The sequence below is a fragment of the Pongo abelii genome, chromosome 7, assembly GCF_028885655.2.
Source record: "Pongo abelii isolate AG06213 chromosome 7, NHGRI_mPonAbe1-v2.0_pri, whole genome shotgun sequence".
Taxonomy (NCBI): Eukaryota; Metazoa; Chordata; class Mammalia; order Primates; family Hominidae; genus Pongo; species Pongo abelii.
In genome coordinates this window covers 76,086,033-76,104,139 of record NC_071992.2, presented here as the reverse complement: position 1 = coordinate 76,104,139, position 18,107 = coordinate 76,086,033, and the positions used below count along the sequence as shown (strand labels likewise).

At 38.8% G+C, this 18,107-nt stretch overlaps 1 protein-coding gene across 2 annotated transcripts in view; it reads right to left on the bottom strand.

Annotated features, from left to right (window-relative positions):
- The window catches only part of CLVS1 (clavesin 1), a 437,253-nt gene that overhangs the window by 378,481 nt on the left and 40,665 nt on the right, over positions 1–18,107 (bottom strand). The window contains exon 2 of one of the 2 annotated variants that reach the window (XM_054560859.2): positions 2,626–2,857. The exons of the other annotated variant lie outside the window; for it this stretch is intronic. The gene's annotated coding sequence lies outside the window, so the exon portion shown is untranslated. The remainder of the gene's footprint in view (positions 1–2,625; positions 2,858–18,107) is intronic. 2 annotated transcript variants of the gene reach the window in all.

Here is an 18,107-nt window from a genome sequence, read left to right as displayed (position 1 = left end):
TATTCCTCTAGGACTCTTTCGAGAATTTCTATTCTGTGCTATCTTAAGCAAGTGTGAGCCATAGAATGTACATCCAACTGCATTAATGTCTGTGTGTGGGTGGGTGTGTTTCTGTTATGAACTGTCCTGCTGTTTTTGTGTATACTTTGCTTTGACAGTCAGCAAAGAACATACTTGAAATGTTCAGCGTCTCTCTTTGATTTCACAGGCCACAATATCCGTTCACTCCGAATTTGATTCTTCTGCAAAAACCTGATGGATTGAGACACAAATTCTGTATGATAATTTTATTTCCCAGAACATTTTTATATCCATCTGTGAGTGTCACAAGACAAACATGTTTCAATGATTCTTCCTGGAATATATTCCAATACACGCAAACAGATACACACATTCACACACACACACACACACACAGAGTAAATCCAATAGTTGAAAAAATAAGAGTTGCCATTTTTTTAAATCCTTACTATGTGCTAGACATTGTACTAAATGCCTTGCATACAATATCTCATTTTGTTTCACAATAACAGTGAGAAATGGTTATTATCAGCCTTGTTTTGCTCATGAGAATACTATGATTTAGAGTAATTTGTCCAAAGTTGTACATGGTAAGTAGCAGAACTGAATTTTGAGCCTAGTGCTCTGTCTTGCTAAAATTTTTGCCCTTGAACACTATGCTTTAATGTCTCCTCTACAAAGAGATGGCTCAAACAATGTCTGCTGGGGAAAAAGTTATACAATCATTTTTGGAACTTACAAAAGTCCAGCTTCTATGCACCTTCAGTGATTGAAAATGACAACGCAGAAAATTGTATGGTACTTTCCAGAGCTTCAAGAGCTTTTTCTGATCTTCCAGTGCCATCTTATACTAACATGAAGACACTGGAAGCTTTTTGTTATTATATTTGTTTTGTTTGGGTTTTCAAAAAAATAGGAGAGTAGTATGTACTCAGTGACTTGAGAATGTAAGTACAGAAACAAAAGATGAAACCTGAGATTTGAGAAGGCTAAAATAAAGATTTCTATTCACTTTCATTAGATGTTTATAAGATATTTAATATATCAAGAATTCTTCTGGCCATTCTAGAACTCTTGGTAAATACCTGTTTCACTTGCAATGATGTTTTTTTAAACTCAGAATGATGTACTAGGTGTTAGCTTCACCATCTTGCTCAAAGGGGAAGAAATGCAGTGTAGCAGCTAGCTGGCTGATAAACATTAATTTATCAGTATAATAAACTACTGACAGTGTAGTTGTATTTTCTTCTTTTGAACCATTAAGGCAAGAGTGGTTTTATCTAGGAATCTGGTCTTTCATTACATCATTTCTGTTAAAGTCACTACCTGAGAGCATTTGTCTGGAAGACTAGCTAGCTCAAAATTTTTAGGGTTTTCTGGGCAATTTGCTGTAGATGATGCTTTACTGAATTTTCAGCAAGATCCTTTGCTGTTTAGTTTTATGTCTATGGGTGGGATTGATCCCACCAAGGGATTTGGTAAAGCAAGTGAATCTTTTGTATGAGTAAAGCAACTATAGTCTGCCACCAGTTGTAAAGCCTGAAAGCTAAGGATGATTTTTACATTTTAAATGATTGAAAGAAACACAAGAAGAATAATATTTCATGACATGAAAACACCTGAAATTCAAATTTCAATGTCCATAATAAAGTTTTACTAGAACACAGCCATTATCATTAATTTACATGTCATCTGTGGTTGCTTTTGCAAGACAAGGACAGAGTTGAGTAGTTGATACAGGGCCACAAGGCCTAAAGTATTTACTACCTGGCCCTTTACACAAAAGTCAGCTGTCATCTGATGTAAAGAATATACCCAGGGCCAGGTGCAGTGGCTCAGCCTGCAATCCCAAGACTTTGGGAGGCCAAGGCGAGAGGATTTCCTGAGCCAGGGATTTGAGACCAGCCTGGGCAACATAGTGGGACCCCGTCTCTACAAAAAAAAGTTAATTAGCTGGGCATGGTGGCACACACCCACAACACCTGGCTAACTTACCAGCCGGGACCCAGGGTAGGATAGGACTGATGGGCGGGTGTCATTGCAGGTGCTGTAAGCAGAGCCATCCTTTCCAGGTGACACTGCATGGCATGGCTGCTAACCCTGAAACTTGCATTCTTGAAACACTTTCCTGGGTCCAACTTGTTTTTCAGTCTTTTGTCTCTTTTGCATAGAAGGTGTGAACTATGGGCAGCTGGGTCACTTCCTGGATAATGCAATAAGAAGCTGGCTTCCTGCAGATGGATTACCAAGTTCAGGTCTAAAGCAGGCTTCTCCCACATGGCTCTGCTCACCTCAAAAGTAACCAGGTTGGTAACTAGTATCTTCCTTCCTTTTGCTCCCCATGTTGTTTGACCCATCTGCACCACTCAAAATATGATGCTTGTTTCATCTGGACATTCCCTAGGACTCAGCAGCCTGCGGGTTTATAGCAGGTCACTTTTACAACATTAACCCAATTTTCTATTTTTGCTCTGCTGTTCTCAAAAACTTCCATTACCCTGCATCACCCCACAACTCCCTGCCCCATGTATTTCTGAAAGTCCCCACTGATGTCCCCATGTGCCCAAGGGCCAAATTACCAGCTCAGTCACCAGGAGTGCCCACCTTGTTTCTCTGCAGTTCTGCTTCTCACATAGGGAGCCTCAGGCTGCCTCTGTGGATAACCACAGTGAGGGCCGCCTCCTGTGTCTCACAGTTTCCAATGCTCCAGATGCCACAGCAATACAGCGGTCAATGCAGAAGTGATAGTTGGGAGGAGATATCCTCCCAAATTGCAGTACTGTCTGCACCAAGCATCCAAAACTTTCCACATGTGTTCAGAGCTTCCCAGAGGTTCCTGCAAAAATAGCTGATTCAGTTATCACTTATTTGAAGGTTGGCATGATTGTTCCCATTTTACAGACTAAAAAAAAGGAAACTACAGAGATGAGCAATGTCATCTGCTGGTGGCACAAGGACCCAAACCCAATCCTGAAGCTTACAGGTCCTTTTGCTTCTCCAGTCTGAGGTTCAATCAAGGCTCCTCCTCTCAGACCTTTTAGAATCTATCTTACTGATCTCTGCTCTACATCTACTGGAATAGTGAGGCAACAAGTTCCTTACCTCTAATCTCTTATAAAAATACATATCCGGTATTCACTTACAGGCTTTAATTGGCTAATTATTTCAAATCTTTAAGGAAAAAGTAATCTCGCTGCCTATTGAATTATTCCAAACTTGTAAAAATGTGGAAAGCTTCACAATTATTTGATCAACGTAGCAGAGCTCTGATACAAAATCTTAGAAATGCTGAAAAAGAGAGAAAATGATAGGCCAATAGAAATGGCCTCATCTACAATAGAAATACATGAAATTTTACATTAAATGTCAGCAAATTTAATATAGCATACATTAGTGAGACTAATACACCATGATCAAGTAGGCCTTATTCTATAACTTTACATATGGTCAGAGGAAAAAAATATGAACCTCTCTCTCTATCTCTCTCTCTGTGTGTGTATGTGTGTGTGTGTGTGTGTGGCATGGAGAACTTTAAAATAATAACGGTGATTATGATAGGTGGTGGGAATGCAGATCAGGCTTATTTCTTTCTTTTGCTTCTCTGTAACAGTCATTTGAAATAAAAGATCTTATTCACAACTTTAGTTTAACTATTCATATTCCTTTGTTTAGCAAACAAAAATTAAATACTTAGGGGATATTCAACAAGAATTCTGCAGTACTGATTTGAAAAAAACTTTGCTGAAGTTTACTAAAGAATTTTATTAAAAGAAGACTCTGAATTGGGGAGATCTTCTGGAAAAATTAAATGCCAATTTTCTGCAAAACAATCTATAAATTTAATACAACTTCAATTAAAATTTCAATGAAATATTTTAAAATCTATAAAAATGACGAACTTTTTGATAGAAGGACTATATAATAGCCAATTTTTTTAAAGAAGGGTAATAAAGAAAGCCTTGTTCTCCTATATTCTAAAATATGTTTTAGGAATTTAAACAGTATACTAATAGCAGAGAGCTAGGCAGAAAGATTTACAGAACAGAAGACCAGAAAGAGGCCCACATTTAAACAAATATGTGATAGAGGTAGCATCCCAACCAATATGGAAATGATCCATAAATATAGGTGGAACTACTTGCTAACTAAAATAAGTTTCAATTGAATTAAAGTTTAAATGTGAAATATTAAATCACAAATTGATGCTGATTTCAGTTTCCTTTCCATTCCCAATTGTTTTGTCCCAAATCTGAAGGATAATTTAGCATGTCTGCCTATATCAAAAGTACAAACCAAGAAGATACCAAAGAAAATACTGACTCATCATTTTGGGAAAATGACATCCTTCTCTTCCTCCTTTTGGAGGAAGAAGACCATCTTGTTTTTGCAATCAACTGTCATTTAAAAGGGGACTTATAATCTGATAAAATAGTATGATTTTTTATGTTTGTGAATTTTCTAATATTTTGCACAGTGAAAGCCATATATCAATATCTGAAAACACTCTCTTGAGCGTCATTGCATTTTTTCAGGAATTCCTACTTTTTTCAGGAATTCCTACTGTATTCCACTATGGCAAACAGTATGAAGTTTCCTCAAAAAATTAAACATTTAGTTACCATACAATCCAGCAATCCAATCTCTGGGTATATATACAAAAAATGAGAAAGTGGATCTTAAAGAGATATTTGCACACCATATTCATAGCAACATTATCCACAACAGCCAAGAAGTAGAAACAACCCAAATATCCATCACCAGATGTATAGGTATACAAAATGTGGTCTATACATGCAAGGTAATATTATTCCATCTTAAAAAAGGAGGAAATTCTGACTACAACATGGATGAACACTGAGGACATTATGGTAAGTGAAGTAAGCCAGTCACAAAAGACAAATACGGTATGATTCTAGTTATGTGAGATAATTCAAGTAGTCAAACTTCTCGAGACAGAAGGTAGCGTGGTGGTTGCCAGGGGGTAGGGGAGGCAGGAAATGGAGAACTGTAGTTTAGTTGGTACAGATTGTCAGTTTTGCAAGGTGAAAAAGTTCTAGACTAGACTTTGGTTGCACAATAGTGTGAATATACTTACTACTGAACTGTACATTCAGAAGTGGTTAAGATGGTACATTTTATGTTGCATAGTTTTTACCACAATTAAATTAAAAAACTTCTTTTTTAAATCCCACTTTTTAAAAGACCCTCACAATGTCTTCATTATAGGAAAGGGGGAAAATCCACATTCATGGATTGCTGCCTTAGACTAGGTTTCAATCTAAGACAAAACTGGAGATGAGGATTCCATGGAATAATTGAGGAAGCCCTCTCAAAAAGGAAGAGAGGGAAGGGAGAGAACAAGGGAAGAATTCTAGCGGGACGTGGTCTTGACTGGAGTCTAGCTACAGCCTTGGTTCTCAGGGCAGCTCCCTAACAGCACACAGAATTTACCCCTACTTGAGAAAAGGCAGCCAATGTTTGCTGCACCTGCCAGGCAGTCAGGGTTACAGGCTGACCCCATTGGTGGTGGGAGGGGGATTAATTTCCCAAGTGAGACAGCTCCGATTCAGCCAAGGCCTCAATAAAAAGGGGCAACTGTGCACCGTTAGCAGCCAACACTCAGGGCAGCTGGGAGTCAGCGCACAGGCACAGAGGAGGGGATGAAGTCAGGCTAATGTCTTAGTCTGTTTTCTGTTTCATAAACTACCTGGCACTGGGTAATTTATAAGAAATGAAATTTATTTCTTACAGTCCTGGAGCCTAGGAAGTCCAAGGTTGATTGGGCGCATCTTCTTGCTGGTGGGGATTGTCTGTGGAGTCCTGGGGCAGTGCAGGGCATCTCACAGTGAGGGAGCTGAGAGTGCTAACGTACTATGTCACGCCTCTCCTCCTCTTCTTATAAAACCACCAGTTCTCTCCCATGATAAACCATTAATCCCTTAACCCATAATCCATTAATCCATGAATAGATTCATTCATTCATGAAGGCAGAGCCCTCATGATCCAATCACCTCTTCAGAGCCCCACTTCTCAATACTGACCCTTTGGGGATTAAGTTTCTACCTGAGTTTTGGAGGGCACATGCAAACCATAGCAGCTACAGTTGCCATTTGAACTGAATTTGAACTTCAGATGACCAACAAATTATTTTTTAGTATAAATATGCCCCATGCAATATTTATACTGAAGTATTTAAATTTGTAAATATTTATGTTACTATATATTCTATTGTGTAATATATTTGGTTATATTTATGTATTGTATTATAGCTAAAAAGCATTTGTCCTTCATCTGAAATTCTAATTTAACCGGGTGTGCTGTATTTTTAGGTGCTAAATTTGGTGACCCTAAGTGGGACCTCAACACCATCTGCTCCAACAGTTCACAGGTGCCAGGGCCTTTGATGGAAATTACTTCATTTAGACTTTGGAACAACTATTTAAGAGTAACATTTTCCTTACATTGCAAATGAAAAAAAATGGAAGTGCACACAGAAGTAACTGGAAGAAGCAGAATGTGGATACGAGTACGACCCCAACCCCAGCCAGAATGCATAGCAGCCTCTACAATCCCCTCCAAAAGGAACCTCTCAAATCCCTCTCCCCGATCACACCAGGTCCTGAGCCAGCATTTAGTCAAGTGTGAGAAACTCCAAGTAGAAAATTATATATGTGAATCCCAAAGGGGATGGGAAAAATCCCTCCTCACCCCTTTCCCTCCATCCGGCATCTGGCCGAGTAAAATGTTCTCTGTCACTTGCAGGGAAATCTGTTGTCCTGCTTAAGGCAATGTGACTTAGAACCAACAGAGCACTATCTTAAATATGAGGGCTGAACTGAGAATACCCTCAGGCCCCTGACTCGGGCTGTCTGTCTCAGTAAAGAAAAAAGATCCTTCTGAAATGTTAAAACCAGACTTGGCGCTAAGCTTGTAATCACAGATAGAGGGGGACATAAATATGAGTGAAACTTTGAGTGAGAAGTTTGTAACTGGAAGAAACAATAAAGTTAGGATGAAATACCAACCCTTGGATTAGTATTCATATTTAGTGTGGTTGGGTCTTAAGAGATCTCTTGGAAGCCCTAATAGACTGACTTAGGCTTACCCATGGAAGTATTACATAGTAATATATGTTTCTTTCATCCTTCCTTCCAAGTGTAGTTAAGGATGCACATATTATCTCAGGGTGTATATACATATAGAGAAAGAGTGAAACAGAGATTGGAATAGATTAAAACAGAGATCTATGGAGCCATTTAGAGCTTTTGGATACCAGAATTGCAAAACCGACTAGTTGTCAACAATAATGAATGGCATAGAAAAGTGCCTATTAAATATCACTCATTTTATTGTACAAGAGAAATCTAGCTGTTACCATATATTTGCAACCAATATTGCAGATTTTTGTTGCACTAAATGTAGGACCCATGAGGGCAGAGATTTTTTTTATGGTTTTCTTTTTTTTTTTTTTTTTTTGAGACGGAGTCTTGCTCTGTCACCCAGGCTGGAGTGCAGTGGCATGATCTTGGCCCACTGCAACCTCCGTCTCCAGGGTTCAAGTGATTCTCCTGCCTCAGCCTCCCAAGTAGCTGGGACTACAGGCATGCACCACCATGCTTGGCTAAATTTTTTTGTATTTTTAGTAGAGATGGGGTTTCACCATGTTGGCCAGGCTGGTCTCGAACTCCTGGCCTCAAATGACCTGCCCTCGGCCTCCCAAAGTGCTGGGATTACAGGCGTGAGCCACTGTGCCTGGTTATTTTTGTGGTTTTCTCTGATGAATCCCAAGTGTCTAGAATAGTGTCTGATGTAAACACTCAATAAATATTTGTTGAATGAATTAAATTTCAGCTGATAAATAACCAGAGAACATAAAAATATGTTGGTTCACAATTTCACCAAATCCAAAGGAAAATCCAATAATTTGAATTCTGAAAACTGCAAGGAATGAGGGAAATATTTTTAAAGCAGCTCAGGTGACATTTTAGTTCAATTCAGCAAACAAAGGTGCTGTGCTTAGTAACGTAATAGGGAGACACAGATGAAGAAGCAGCGATGCTCATCTTCACGGAGAACCATCTGCCATCTCCAGGTTAGTCCTTGCTATGGTCTGAATGTTTGTCCTCCCAAAATTCTTATGCTGAAACCTAACACCCAACGTGATGGCATTAAGAAGTAGGCATTTTGGGGGCAGTGATTAGGTCATGGGGGCTCCACCCTCATGAAGGGCATTAGTGCCTTCTAAAAGAAGCTTAAGGGAGCTTGTTCTCCATTTCCACCAATGTGAAGATATGGCTAGAAGATGCCATCTATAAGGAACAGGACCTCATCAGACAATGAATTTGCTGACACCTTGATCTTGGACTTGCCAGCCTCTGGAACTGTGAGCAGTAAATTTCTGTTGTGTATAATTTTCCAGTGTAAGGTATTTTGTTACAGCAGCCCAAACCAACTAAAAGGGTCTCCTAGACTAAGAACATTATTCAATTCGATTTGGCAGTGAGAAGGAAGATTTCAGACATGAATTCTTGTCCAGCCTTTAGATAGAGCACGTCTCCCTCTCTCTAATTTGCAAACCAATCCTTATAGTTTCAAATTGTCCAGTTTGTATCAAGTCTGCCTTCTCAGTCAGAGTAATGAGGACATAAAATGAATGGAAGTGTCTAAAATCCATCAGGATCATTTATGGGAGAGAGGAGAAGGGCAGTTCACCTGCTTCCACACAGCCCTCCAAAACCATCTTCTATGGAATTTGGAACCGTCATGGCCTGAGCACTCCCAGCAGGTAGGTTGTCATATGGAACCACATAGCTGTATGTTCACCCTTTCCTCGTTCATTCATTCATTCCACCCAGCACTGAGCACGTGGCCCTCTGCTTGCCCGCCTCCAGAGATGGTAAGCCCCATCTTTTGGTCTCAATGTATTGGTAAGAGCCTCCAGGCAGAGTTGGGCTGACTCTTATCTAGAAGCTTCACAGTACCTGGGAGTTTACCCAGTAAAATTTCCATAGTTGTGTCATTCCTCTGAATGCAGGGGAACAAAATCCAGGCATCTCCGTGGGTTTCCAAGTAGCTGGTCCAAGCCACCTGCACCTGGGCTGTTTGTGAACTTGCCAAAGGCTCAAAGGCACAGCACCCTCCACCGCCTGCACGGAGGTGCCAGCAACTCCTCCTGTGGTGTACTGGGCAGGCCTGGACTCCGTGCTCATTTTCCTCATCTCTAATCCTCCTACCCCTTATTGTTTGCCGCCCCAGCATCCAGCTTGTGTATGAAAGCCTGTTCCAGGATTGTTTTTCCGTCCCAGCTTCCAAAATGCGCATTAGCTTGCATTCTATGTTTCTTTGAATATCGAGTTTTCATTCCTGTGCTCCATCACTTCAACGTTGTTAGAAATCTTTTATTTGGCTGATAAAATCAACAGCGAGCCACCCACCTGTAGTTGGTGTGTGCTTGTGTGTTGTTTTGTTTCCTGTTTGTTTTTTAGAGAATTCCTTGTATGGCCTTCTCCTACCACTTTGAAATTCTGGCACTGGCTTCATGCTTTAAAATACAGTTCAATTAAACAAACCTTAACTGAGAGGCTACAAAGGGCTCCTCCACCTCTTCCAGGGAAGGAGCAAAAGGAGGAAGTTGAGGAAGGCGTGGTGGAATCTGCTCACAGTCTAGTAGGGTAGTCAGGCAAATAACGATAGCATGATAGGAAACATGCTGTAGTACACAGGAACACACAAGTGCCGATGGCACAGCAAAGGAAGACAGAACTACAACCGGCTTCCGGTTTCCAAGGGATCCCTGGAGGCAGACAGACGCAGGGCGGGCATGAGCGGGAGAACAACTAAAACTGGAGCGATTTTGTTCAACGGGTCCAATTTGGGCTGTGACGGGTTGCAGTCCATGACAAGTTTGTCCTTTATCCTATAGCTGCTGATTCCTAAGTTTGGGGAGTAGGAGGATCCCTTTTTAAAGTAAAAAAAAAAAAAAAAAAAATGTTCAGGGACCTCCTACCCTAACATGATTGTGCTTTTAATGTCCTATGATTAAGAAAATATGTATGAAAAGAGAATACAATGATACATGCCTTGAAATTAATTTACTTATTTACAAATGACAATCTCTACAAGTATTTGTGAGGCCTTATTCGGGGCACAGAGAGTACCTGGTGTGTGGAAGGCCTCATGTCCCTGGCCATGTGCTGCCCTTGGCCCCATTCTCCACTCCCACAGCCTGAGGAACCTGAGCCCTAAGAGCTGAGAATCATTAATGCTTACCTCACTGGGTTTTAAGTAGGCAGAGTAAGACGAGTTTTATGTTTAAAGAAGTTCTCTCTGATAGGTTGAAAAAATGGACTAGATAAGAAAGAACCTGGGGTCAAATAAATCAGTTAGAAAGCTATTAAATCTCAATAATAGAAGCTTTATGTGAAATTGTGTGTGTGTGCATGTATGTGTATGTGTGTAAGTTATAACCAATAGTTTTATATGTACTTCTAAGTGATTCAAGTTTGTTTTTCAAATTCAATTCACTCTTTTTCTCCTGTAAATACTGATGAACACTACCTTAAGGAAGTCTATATTTAAAAATATCTCAAATATAGTTAGTCTTTTAAATTAAAACAGATGTGGCCGGGGGCAGTGGCTCATGCCTGTAATCCCAGCACTTTGGGAGGCCGAGGCAAGTGGATCACCTGAGGTCAGGAGTTCAAGACCAACCTGGCCAACATAGTGAAACCCCGTCTCTACTAAAAATATAAAAAATTAGCTGGGTGTGGTGGTGGGCGCCTGTAATCTCAGCTACTTGGGAGGCTGAGGCAGGAGAATTGCTTGAACCCAGGAGTCGGAGGTTGCAGTGAGCTGAGATCGTACCATTGCACTCCGGCCTGGGCAACAGAGCGAGACTCTATCTAAATAAATAAAAAAATAAAGTAAAACAAATGTAAGCCAGCACAGTGGTACACAGTGTAGTCCCAGCTACTTGGTAGACTGAGACAGGAGGATCACTGGAGCCCTGGAGTTTCAGACCAACCTGTGCCTCAGAGCAAGACCTGGTCTCTAAAACAGTCAATTTAAAAATAATGATATTTTAACATTCTGATCCAATCCTTGATTTTTCCTTCAAAAAACCCATATGCTTTTGATTTGGGATAAAAATGTATTATAAAAAATAAGCCAACTTTTCAAATGATGTGAATGGGTTCATGATTCTTAAAGGTTACTAAAACTAATCAAGCATTAAGACATAACAATATACATCTTTCATAACTTGGGTGAATTTTTCTCCTACTTTATCAAAATCACATCTGTTGGAGTTAAGGACTACAAGAAATTACCTTGGACTTTCCATCACTTCTGGCTACTGCAAGAGAGACATACACGCTACCTATATATCTCTGCAGCACGTCAATTTAAATCTGTTGGAACAACTTTTTAACCCTCATTTCAGCTCAAGGTCTTTGAAGTTCACCAAATGATGAATCTAGCCTGATTTCTTGTTTGTATGAACCAGGTTTCTTCTTTTGCTGTCTGTAGCTCAGGTTTTCATTCTCTATAGTAAGAAGTTTTTAAGGAGAGCTTTTTTTTTCTAGGATTTTGCAAGGATGATTTTGCTCTTCAAAGAAGAACAATGAGCTAAATTTGCTTATTTTCATGCCTGCTGAAATCCAAATGTCCAGTAGATTGTTAGTCACTTTCTGAATACAGGAAACATGCAAAGTGAACAACAGATAACAGTATCAGATTTTATGACACATGTTGGTTATCTATTGTATCATGACCCTGAATAACAAAAAGCCAAAGATTTTGTAGTTAGTGTTTTGTTAAGCTTCCAGATGAGGGATGATACATTAGAATCTATTCTTTACTCATAAATCCCCACCCATCCAGGCAAGAATAGACCCCTGATGTTTGCATTCTTTTAAGCAAGCCCTTGCCTAAAGTTCACCCCTTCCTGAAATTCAGCTCAAGTGTTCAGCACATGTCGACCCTGCAGTAATGAATTGGCACAAGCCTAATTCTTATGATGATTAATGAAGCTCCTCAGATGCAGCCTATTATTTCATCCAAAGTTAAAACAGTGATTCATCATTAATCACTGAAAGAAATGGGCTCAGTGATTCATAATTCTAAACCAGCCCATTTCCTTAAGGTCCTGCTTGCCTTTTGTTATTCCAGAAGTGGCACAGTTCATAGCTATGTGCTGTCTGCATTCTGATATGCACATTTTCTGATTAATTTTCTTCAGAAAGCCATGGACCCCCAAGGATATTTACTTATAACCCCAAAACCTCTGAAGAATCATCCTTCTTTCAGATGCTAATCTTTTTTTAGATCGAACTACTCTCAGTTTATCCAATTTAAAATAGGCACCCTCACCCAGAGACTGAACAAGTTAATCATAAATCAATAATCTTCATAGCTACTTTTGGTCCTTAGCAAACAGCAGCATTTGGAGTAGGGCCATTTAGATTTAAATGGTTGGTTGCCTTTTCACTGCTATCCCTCATTTACACCTAGATCTTCACCAGTGGCCAAGGAAGAGCAGCAACTCAAACAGTGCTTCACCCTCCCAGTCCTGGCTCAAAGTCATTTCAGGCCCACTAGCAAAGAAAAGTATTGCTGCTTTCTACATGGGACCTTGTGTTACATCATTTGCCAACCTGGTGCTATTTTCTTTAAAGTTGTCTGCCTTACATAAAAAAAATTTGATATTCTTCTACCTTCCATAAACGAAATGAAAGTCTTCACTGTGATCTACTATCATTGCCTACCTTTCCCGGTGGCAAGAAGATCACCCATAAAAACTAACAGCTTCACTTCTGTCACTACTGCCTTCATAGAGCTCAGGGAGGTTGCCTTCAGCCTGAGAGCTACCTTTTTGTTTTCTCTATCCTTTTCCTTCTCCTCCTCCTCCAACTGCTCTTTCCTCTTTCTATTTCCTCTTTCTCTTTCCTCTCACTTCTCTTTCTTTTCCCTGTCTCTTTTCCTTTTTCCTATATTCATAAGTTTTGCCCCTTATGACCTGGCAGTAGATCCCAGCATGATACCTCAGCCCCATGATAGCATTTAGGAGTGAAGAGCTTGTGAGGGTCATGGAGCTTTTTACTATGGTCTATAGTACCCTCTCAAGAAGTTATAATTTTCAGCCAGGGCAACTAGGCAGAACACAAAATAATAGGCATCCAGATTGAAAATGAGGAAGTCAAACCATCTCTATTCACAGATGATATGACCTAGTACATAGAAATCCCTAAGAAAGCCATTTTTAGAATTATTAGAACCAATAAATTGGTTCAACAAGGTTGCAGGATTCAAGATAAATGTACAAAAATCAATTGTATTTCTATACAGTAGCAATGAACAAACCAAAATTAAATTAAGAAAACAATTTTTTTTACAATTGCATAAACAATAAAAAAAACTTAGAAATACAGTTAACAAAATAAGGGTAAAACTTATACTGTGAAAACTATAAAACATTGTTGACATAAATTATGAAAGAACTAAATGAATGAAAAGGCATCCTATATTCATTCATGAATTGGAAGACAAAGACTATTGTTAAGATAGCAACACTCCTTCAGCTGATCTACAGATTTAATGCAATCTCCAGCTCAAAATCTCATCTGGCTTCTTTAGAGAAATTTGACAAGCTGATCCCAAAATTTATAAGAAAATTCAAGGGACTCACAATAGTCAAAACTGTCTTGAAAAGAAAAAACCAAGTTGGAAAACTCACATTTCCCAATTTCAAAACTTATTACAAAGCTACAGTAATCAAAACAGTGTGGTACTGTGGTACATATTGATCAACGAAATATATCGAGAGTCTTGAAATAAGCCCTTACATTTATGATACTTGATTTTTCACAAGGGCCTCAAGACTAAATGATAAGAGAATAGTCTTTCAATAAGTGGTGCTGGAACAACTGAATATCTACATGAAAAAAAAAACTTGGACTCCTACTCACACCATATTTAAAATGTTAACTCAAAATGTAATAAAAATATAAATGTAGAGCTTAAAAATATATAAAACTTGTAGATAAAACCTAAGGGTAAATATTTGTGCCTTGGATTAGCCAATGGTTTCTCAAAATGACACCAAAAGCAAATAAATAAATAAATAAACCAGACATCATCAAAGTTAAAAACTTTTGCATTTCAAAAGCACCACATAGAAAGTGAAAAGACAACCCACAGAATGGGATAAAAATTTTGCATATAAGGTGTCTGATAAGGAATTTGTATCATGAATACATATAAAGAACTATTAAAACTCAATAGTAATAAGACAAACTAAATTTTTTTAAATGAGCAAGGAATCTGAATAGACATTTTTCCAGAGAAGATATACAAACACATGTAAGACATACAAACGTCTATACAGAGAAGATGTGCAAACACAATAAGCACATAAAAAGATGCTCAACATCATTAATCATCAAAGAAATGCAAACTAAAATGACAATGAGATACCACTTTACACCCACGAGGATGGCTAGAATCAAAAAGTATTGGTGAGGATGTGGATAAATTAAAATCCTCATATTCTACTGGTGAGAATATAAAATAGTGCAGTCACTTTGGAAAAAGTCTTGCAGTTCTTCAAATGTTTAAATGTATATTTAAATGTATGGTCATGTTACCATATGATCCAGCAATTCCACTTCTTAGGTAAATACCAAGAAAAATGAAACATTTGTACATAAAAATATGTGAACACAAGTGTCCATATCAGGATTATTCATAATAGTAAAAACAATCAATGTGTCTGTCAACTGATAAATGGATAGAGTGTATTATATACATACAATAGAGTGTATTATATACATACAATGGAGTATTATTCAACAATACCAAAAAAAATGAAGTACTGATACATGCTACACCATGGATCAACCTTCAAAATATTATGTTAAGTAAAGGAAGCCAGTCAAAAGGACGATCTATCCATATTAAATGTCCAAAATAGGTAAATCCACAGAGATAGAAAATAGAATTGTGGTTCCCTAGGGTTGTGGGAGAGGGTGCTAGGTGGGAACAGCACCTAGTGGATTGGGAACGATGGCTAAGGACTATGAAGTTTCCTCTTGGGGTGATGAAAATGCTCTAAAATTGATTGTGGTGAATGATTACACAAATCTGTGAATATACTAAAGCCATTGATTATATATTTAAATGGGTGAATTGATTATGTGAATTATATCTCAATTAAGCTGTTTTTGAAAAAAGAAGGGAAGAACAATTTTTAAAAGTCTTGAAAGTTGTATTCAAGGCAAACTGTGACTTGAAAGTTGTGTTCCTTCAAAGCTTTTGTGGGGAAGACAAAGAAGCTTCAAAGAGTATCCAAAAAAATGTCTGGGCATTATTCGAAGTTCTAATGTAATTTCTAGTGCTGGGACTTACTCACTAATTTAGACCACTCACTAGCTTTATTTGTATTATTTTTGTCTATGCTATAAAATAGTGATTAATAAAATAGTGATTAACAGCTCAAAGGGTCAGTGCCTCATAATGCATTGAGTGTCATGATCATTGTCATTGGTACCCATTGTCCTAATCATGCAAGTTGTCCTGCCTAATAAAAATACTAAGTTCATCTTCTTAGTTAAATTCTGTTACCCTAAGAAAATACCTTGAAAGGAGCCTTTGGTCATGGATAAAATAGATTAATCATCAGTCATCCACACACATGCAGTGGAATTCAATGGCATTAACACCTTTGGAGAGTGAAAAGGGAGGTGGAAGATGGTGTTTCCCATGTGTCGTAAATGTCCTAATTCTAGCATTCTAATTTATCACCCTCTTTTCTTTGGATTTCTATTGTGCTTATTGTCTGTGTTCCAAAGTAGCTGTAACTATATATCCGATTATATTGCTACTTGTATTTTTAAGTATATTCTGTATTTCTAAACAGATTACAATTTGTCTGTGGATTGGAATCATTTCTGATGTGTGTTTATATCCCCAGTAGCCTGAATATTAGCTTGCCCACATTAGAAGTTCAGTAAATACTTGCTGCTGCTGTAAATGATGATGTCAATCACAATAAACTTTCAACAGATAACCCTCGAAAGTTTAGTCCCAGAGACCTGCTCGCCAAACTCTCTCATTCTTTGGACCCTCCCTCCCTCTATGTAGTCTTTCAGAGATACTTTTAGAAAGATTTCTCTCAGCCATTCAAGCAAATTCACCCTGACTACGCTTTGTAAATATCTCCACAATCACTCATGACTGTATATAATATTTGTTCACTTGTTTATACTCCTGCAAGATGAGTATTACATCTTATTCACCTTACAATTACTTAAATCCAGCCAATGACTGGCATATAATAAATACTCGAAAAATGTTTGTTAAATAAATAAATGAATCATTAAAAAAAAAGACAAAGGCCCAAGGAGAGTCCTGGCTTCCCATTGAATTTGCTACTCTACCTCTCCAGCCGCTCTCGGGAGCCCTTTGACCCCATTCCAGGCCTTCAGTGGCTCCGCAAACATTAACTCTCCTTTTGGATGCCCACCAGATCACACCATGGCCCCTCCCCTCCTCTAACTCCACTGAAACAACAATGACGTCCATGTGAAACTAGCCTGCATTCAAATGAAATCAAGGAGAAAACGTTGTTTGTCAAACTTAAAAGACAGATGTTAGCTCTTCTCAGTTACGACCTGAATCCTAACCCTTATGAAGTTCAAGTTTCATTTCTGCTGGGCCAAGTGGAATTTCCTGATTCTATGTAAGAGAAGTTTAAGGGTCTATATTAAAAGATGCTGAGGACTATGAAGGCTCTAAGTGATTACCCTATTTTGTTTTAGTGATCAATATACAACTCTCTTTCCCCTTAAAGAGCATAGGCTTTACATTTCAATAAAAAACTTTTTTTGCTTCATTTTTGGCAAAATGTTCAGTATATTGAAGCACACTGATATGCAGAAAACAGGTAGAGACAATTCCCAAGACCCAAATGTTACTAGGTTTTGCTCCTAGGAGGAGGGAAGGTTCAGAGAGGCAGACTGGGGGTGGATATGAGTAGGCTCAGTTCTCTACCCAACTCTGACTCATACAACCCTAAGGAAGTTGCTGAAATCCTCTGTGCCTCTATGTCCCTATCTGGTAAATGGGTTAATCATCTTGCCTCCAATCTGCCTCCCAGGAGTGTTGCAAGGATTAATGAGCTAATAATGCTTGAAGAGCACTTTGAGCTTTGGATGAAAGTGATACCTAAGAACAAAGTGTGATGGTTATTATGCGTAATTAAAAGCTCTAGCAGAAATGTTGGTCTGAGCTAACCCCAAATGCCACAACAATCAGAACTCAGATATAGCAGAGAACCTGTATGCAAATATATATATACATATCAGTTTCCCTAAAAGGGAATTTCAATCTGATTTCACGGTTTCCCTAAATAAACCTGTTTCCTGAGCAGAGCCCTCCTAATCACTGTGAGTAAATGCATAGTTCCATTATCACCCTGAGGTGATGAGTATTGGCCCAACCCAGGGTTTATGTAAACCATGAGGGCAATCCTCACCTACCACAATATGAGCTGTTTGTCTGCGCTCTCTCTCCCTTGCTCGCTTTCTTTCTCTCTGTCTCTTTTAGAAAGACAGAGTCTCGCTCTGTCACCCAGGCTGGAGTGCAGTGGTGAGATCACAGCTCACTGCAGCCTCCAACTCCTGGGATCAAGCAATCCTTCTGCCTCAACTTTCCAAATAGCTAGGACTTACAGGTGTACGACATCATACCTGGATAATTTTTTTAAAATTTTTTTGTAGAGACAGGGTATCACAATGGTGCCCAGACTGGCACAATGTGAGCTCTTTTAAAATAGGCTTTCTGGAAGAACTTTTAGGGATATCAACAAGATCCACTGCCCCTAAGCCATTCTTCCACGTGATTGTAGATTATAGAAGTTCCCTTAATAGAAACCAAATCCTTTTCAAATTACAGAGAAGAGTTAAAGCACAAATACTGCTCAGGGTAGTAAAGCAGAGTCTTTAGCCTGCAAATTAAGTCTACACCAACATAGATAACAGCAAATCCTACCCTCCACCCAGCACAGGTACATTGAAGTTAATAGTGATGAG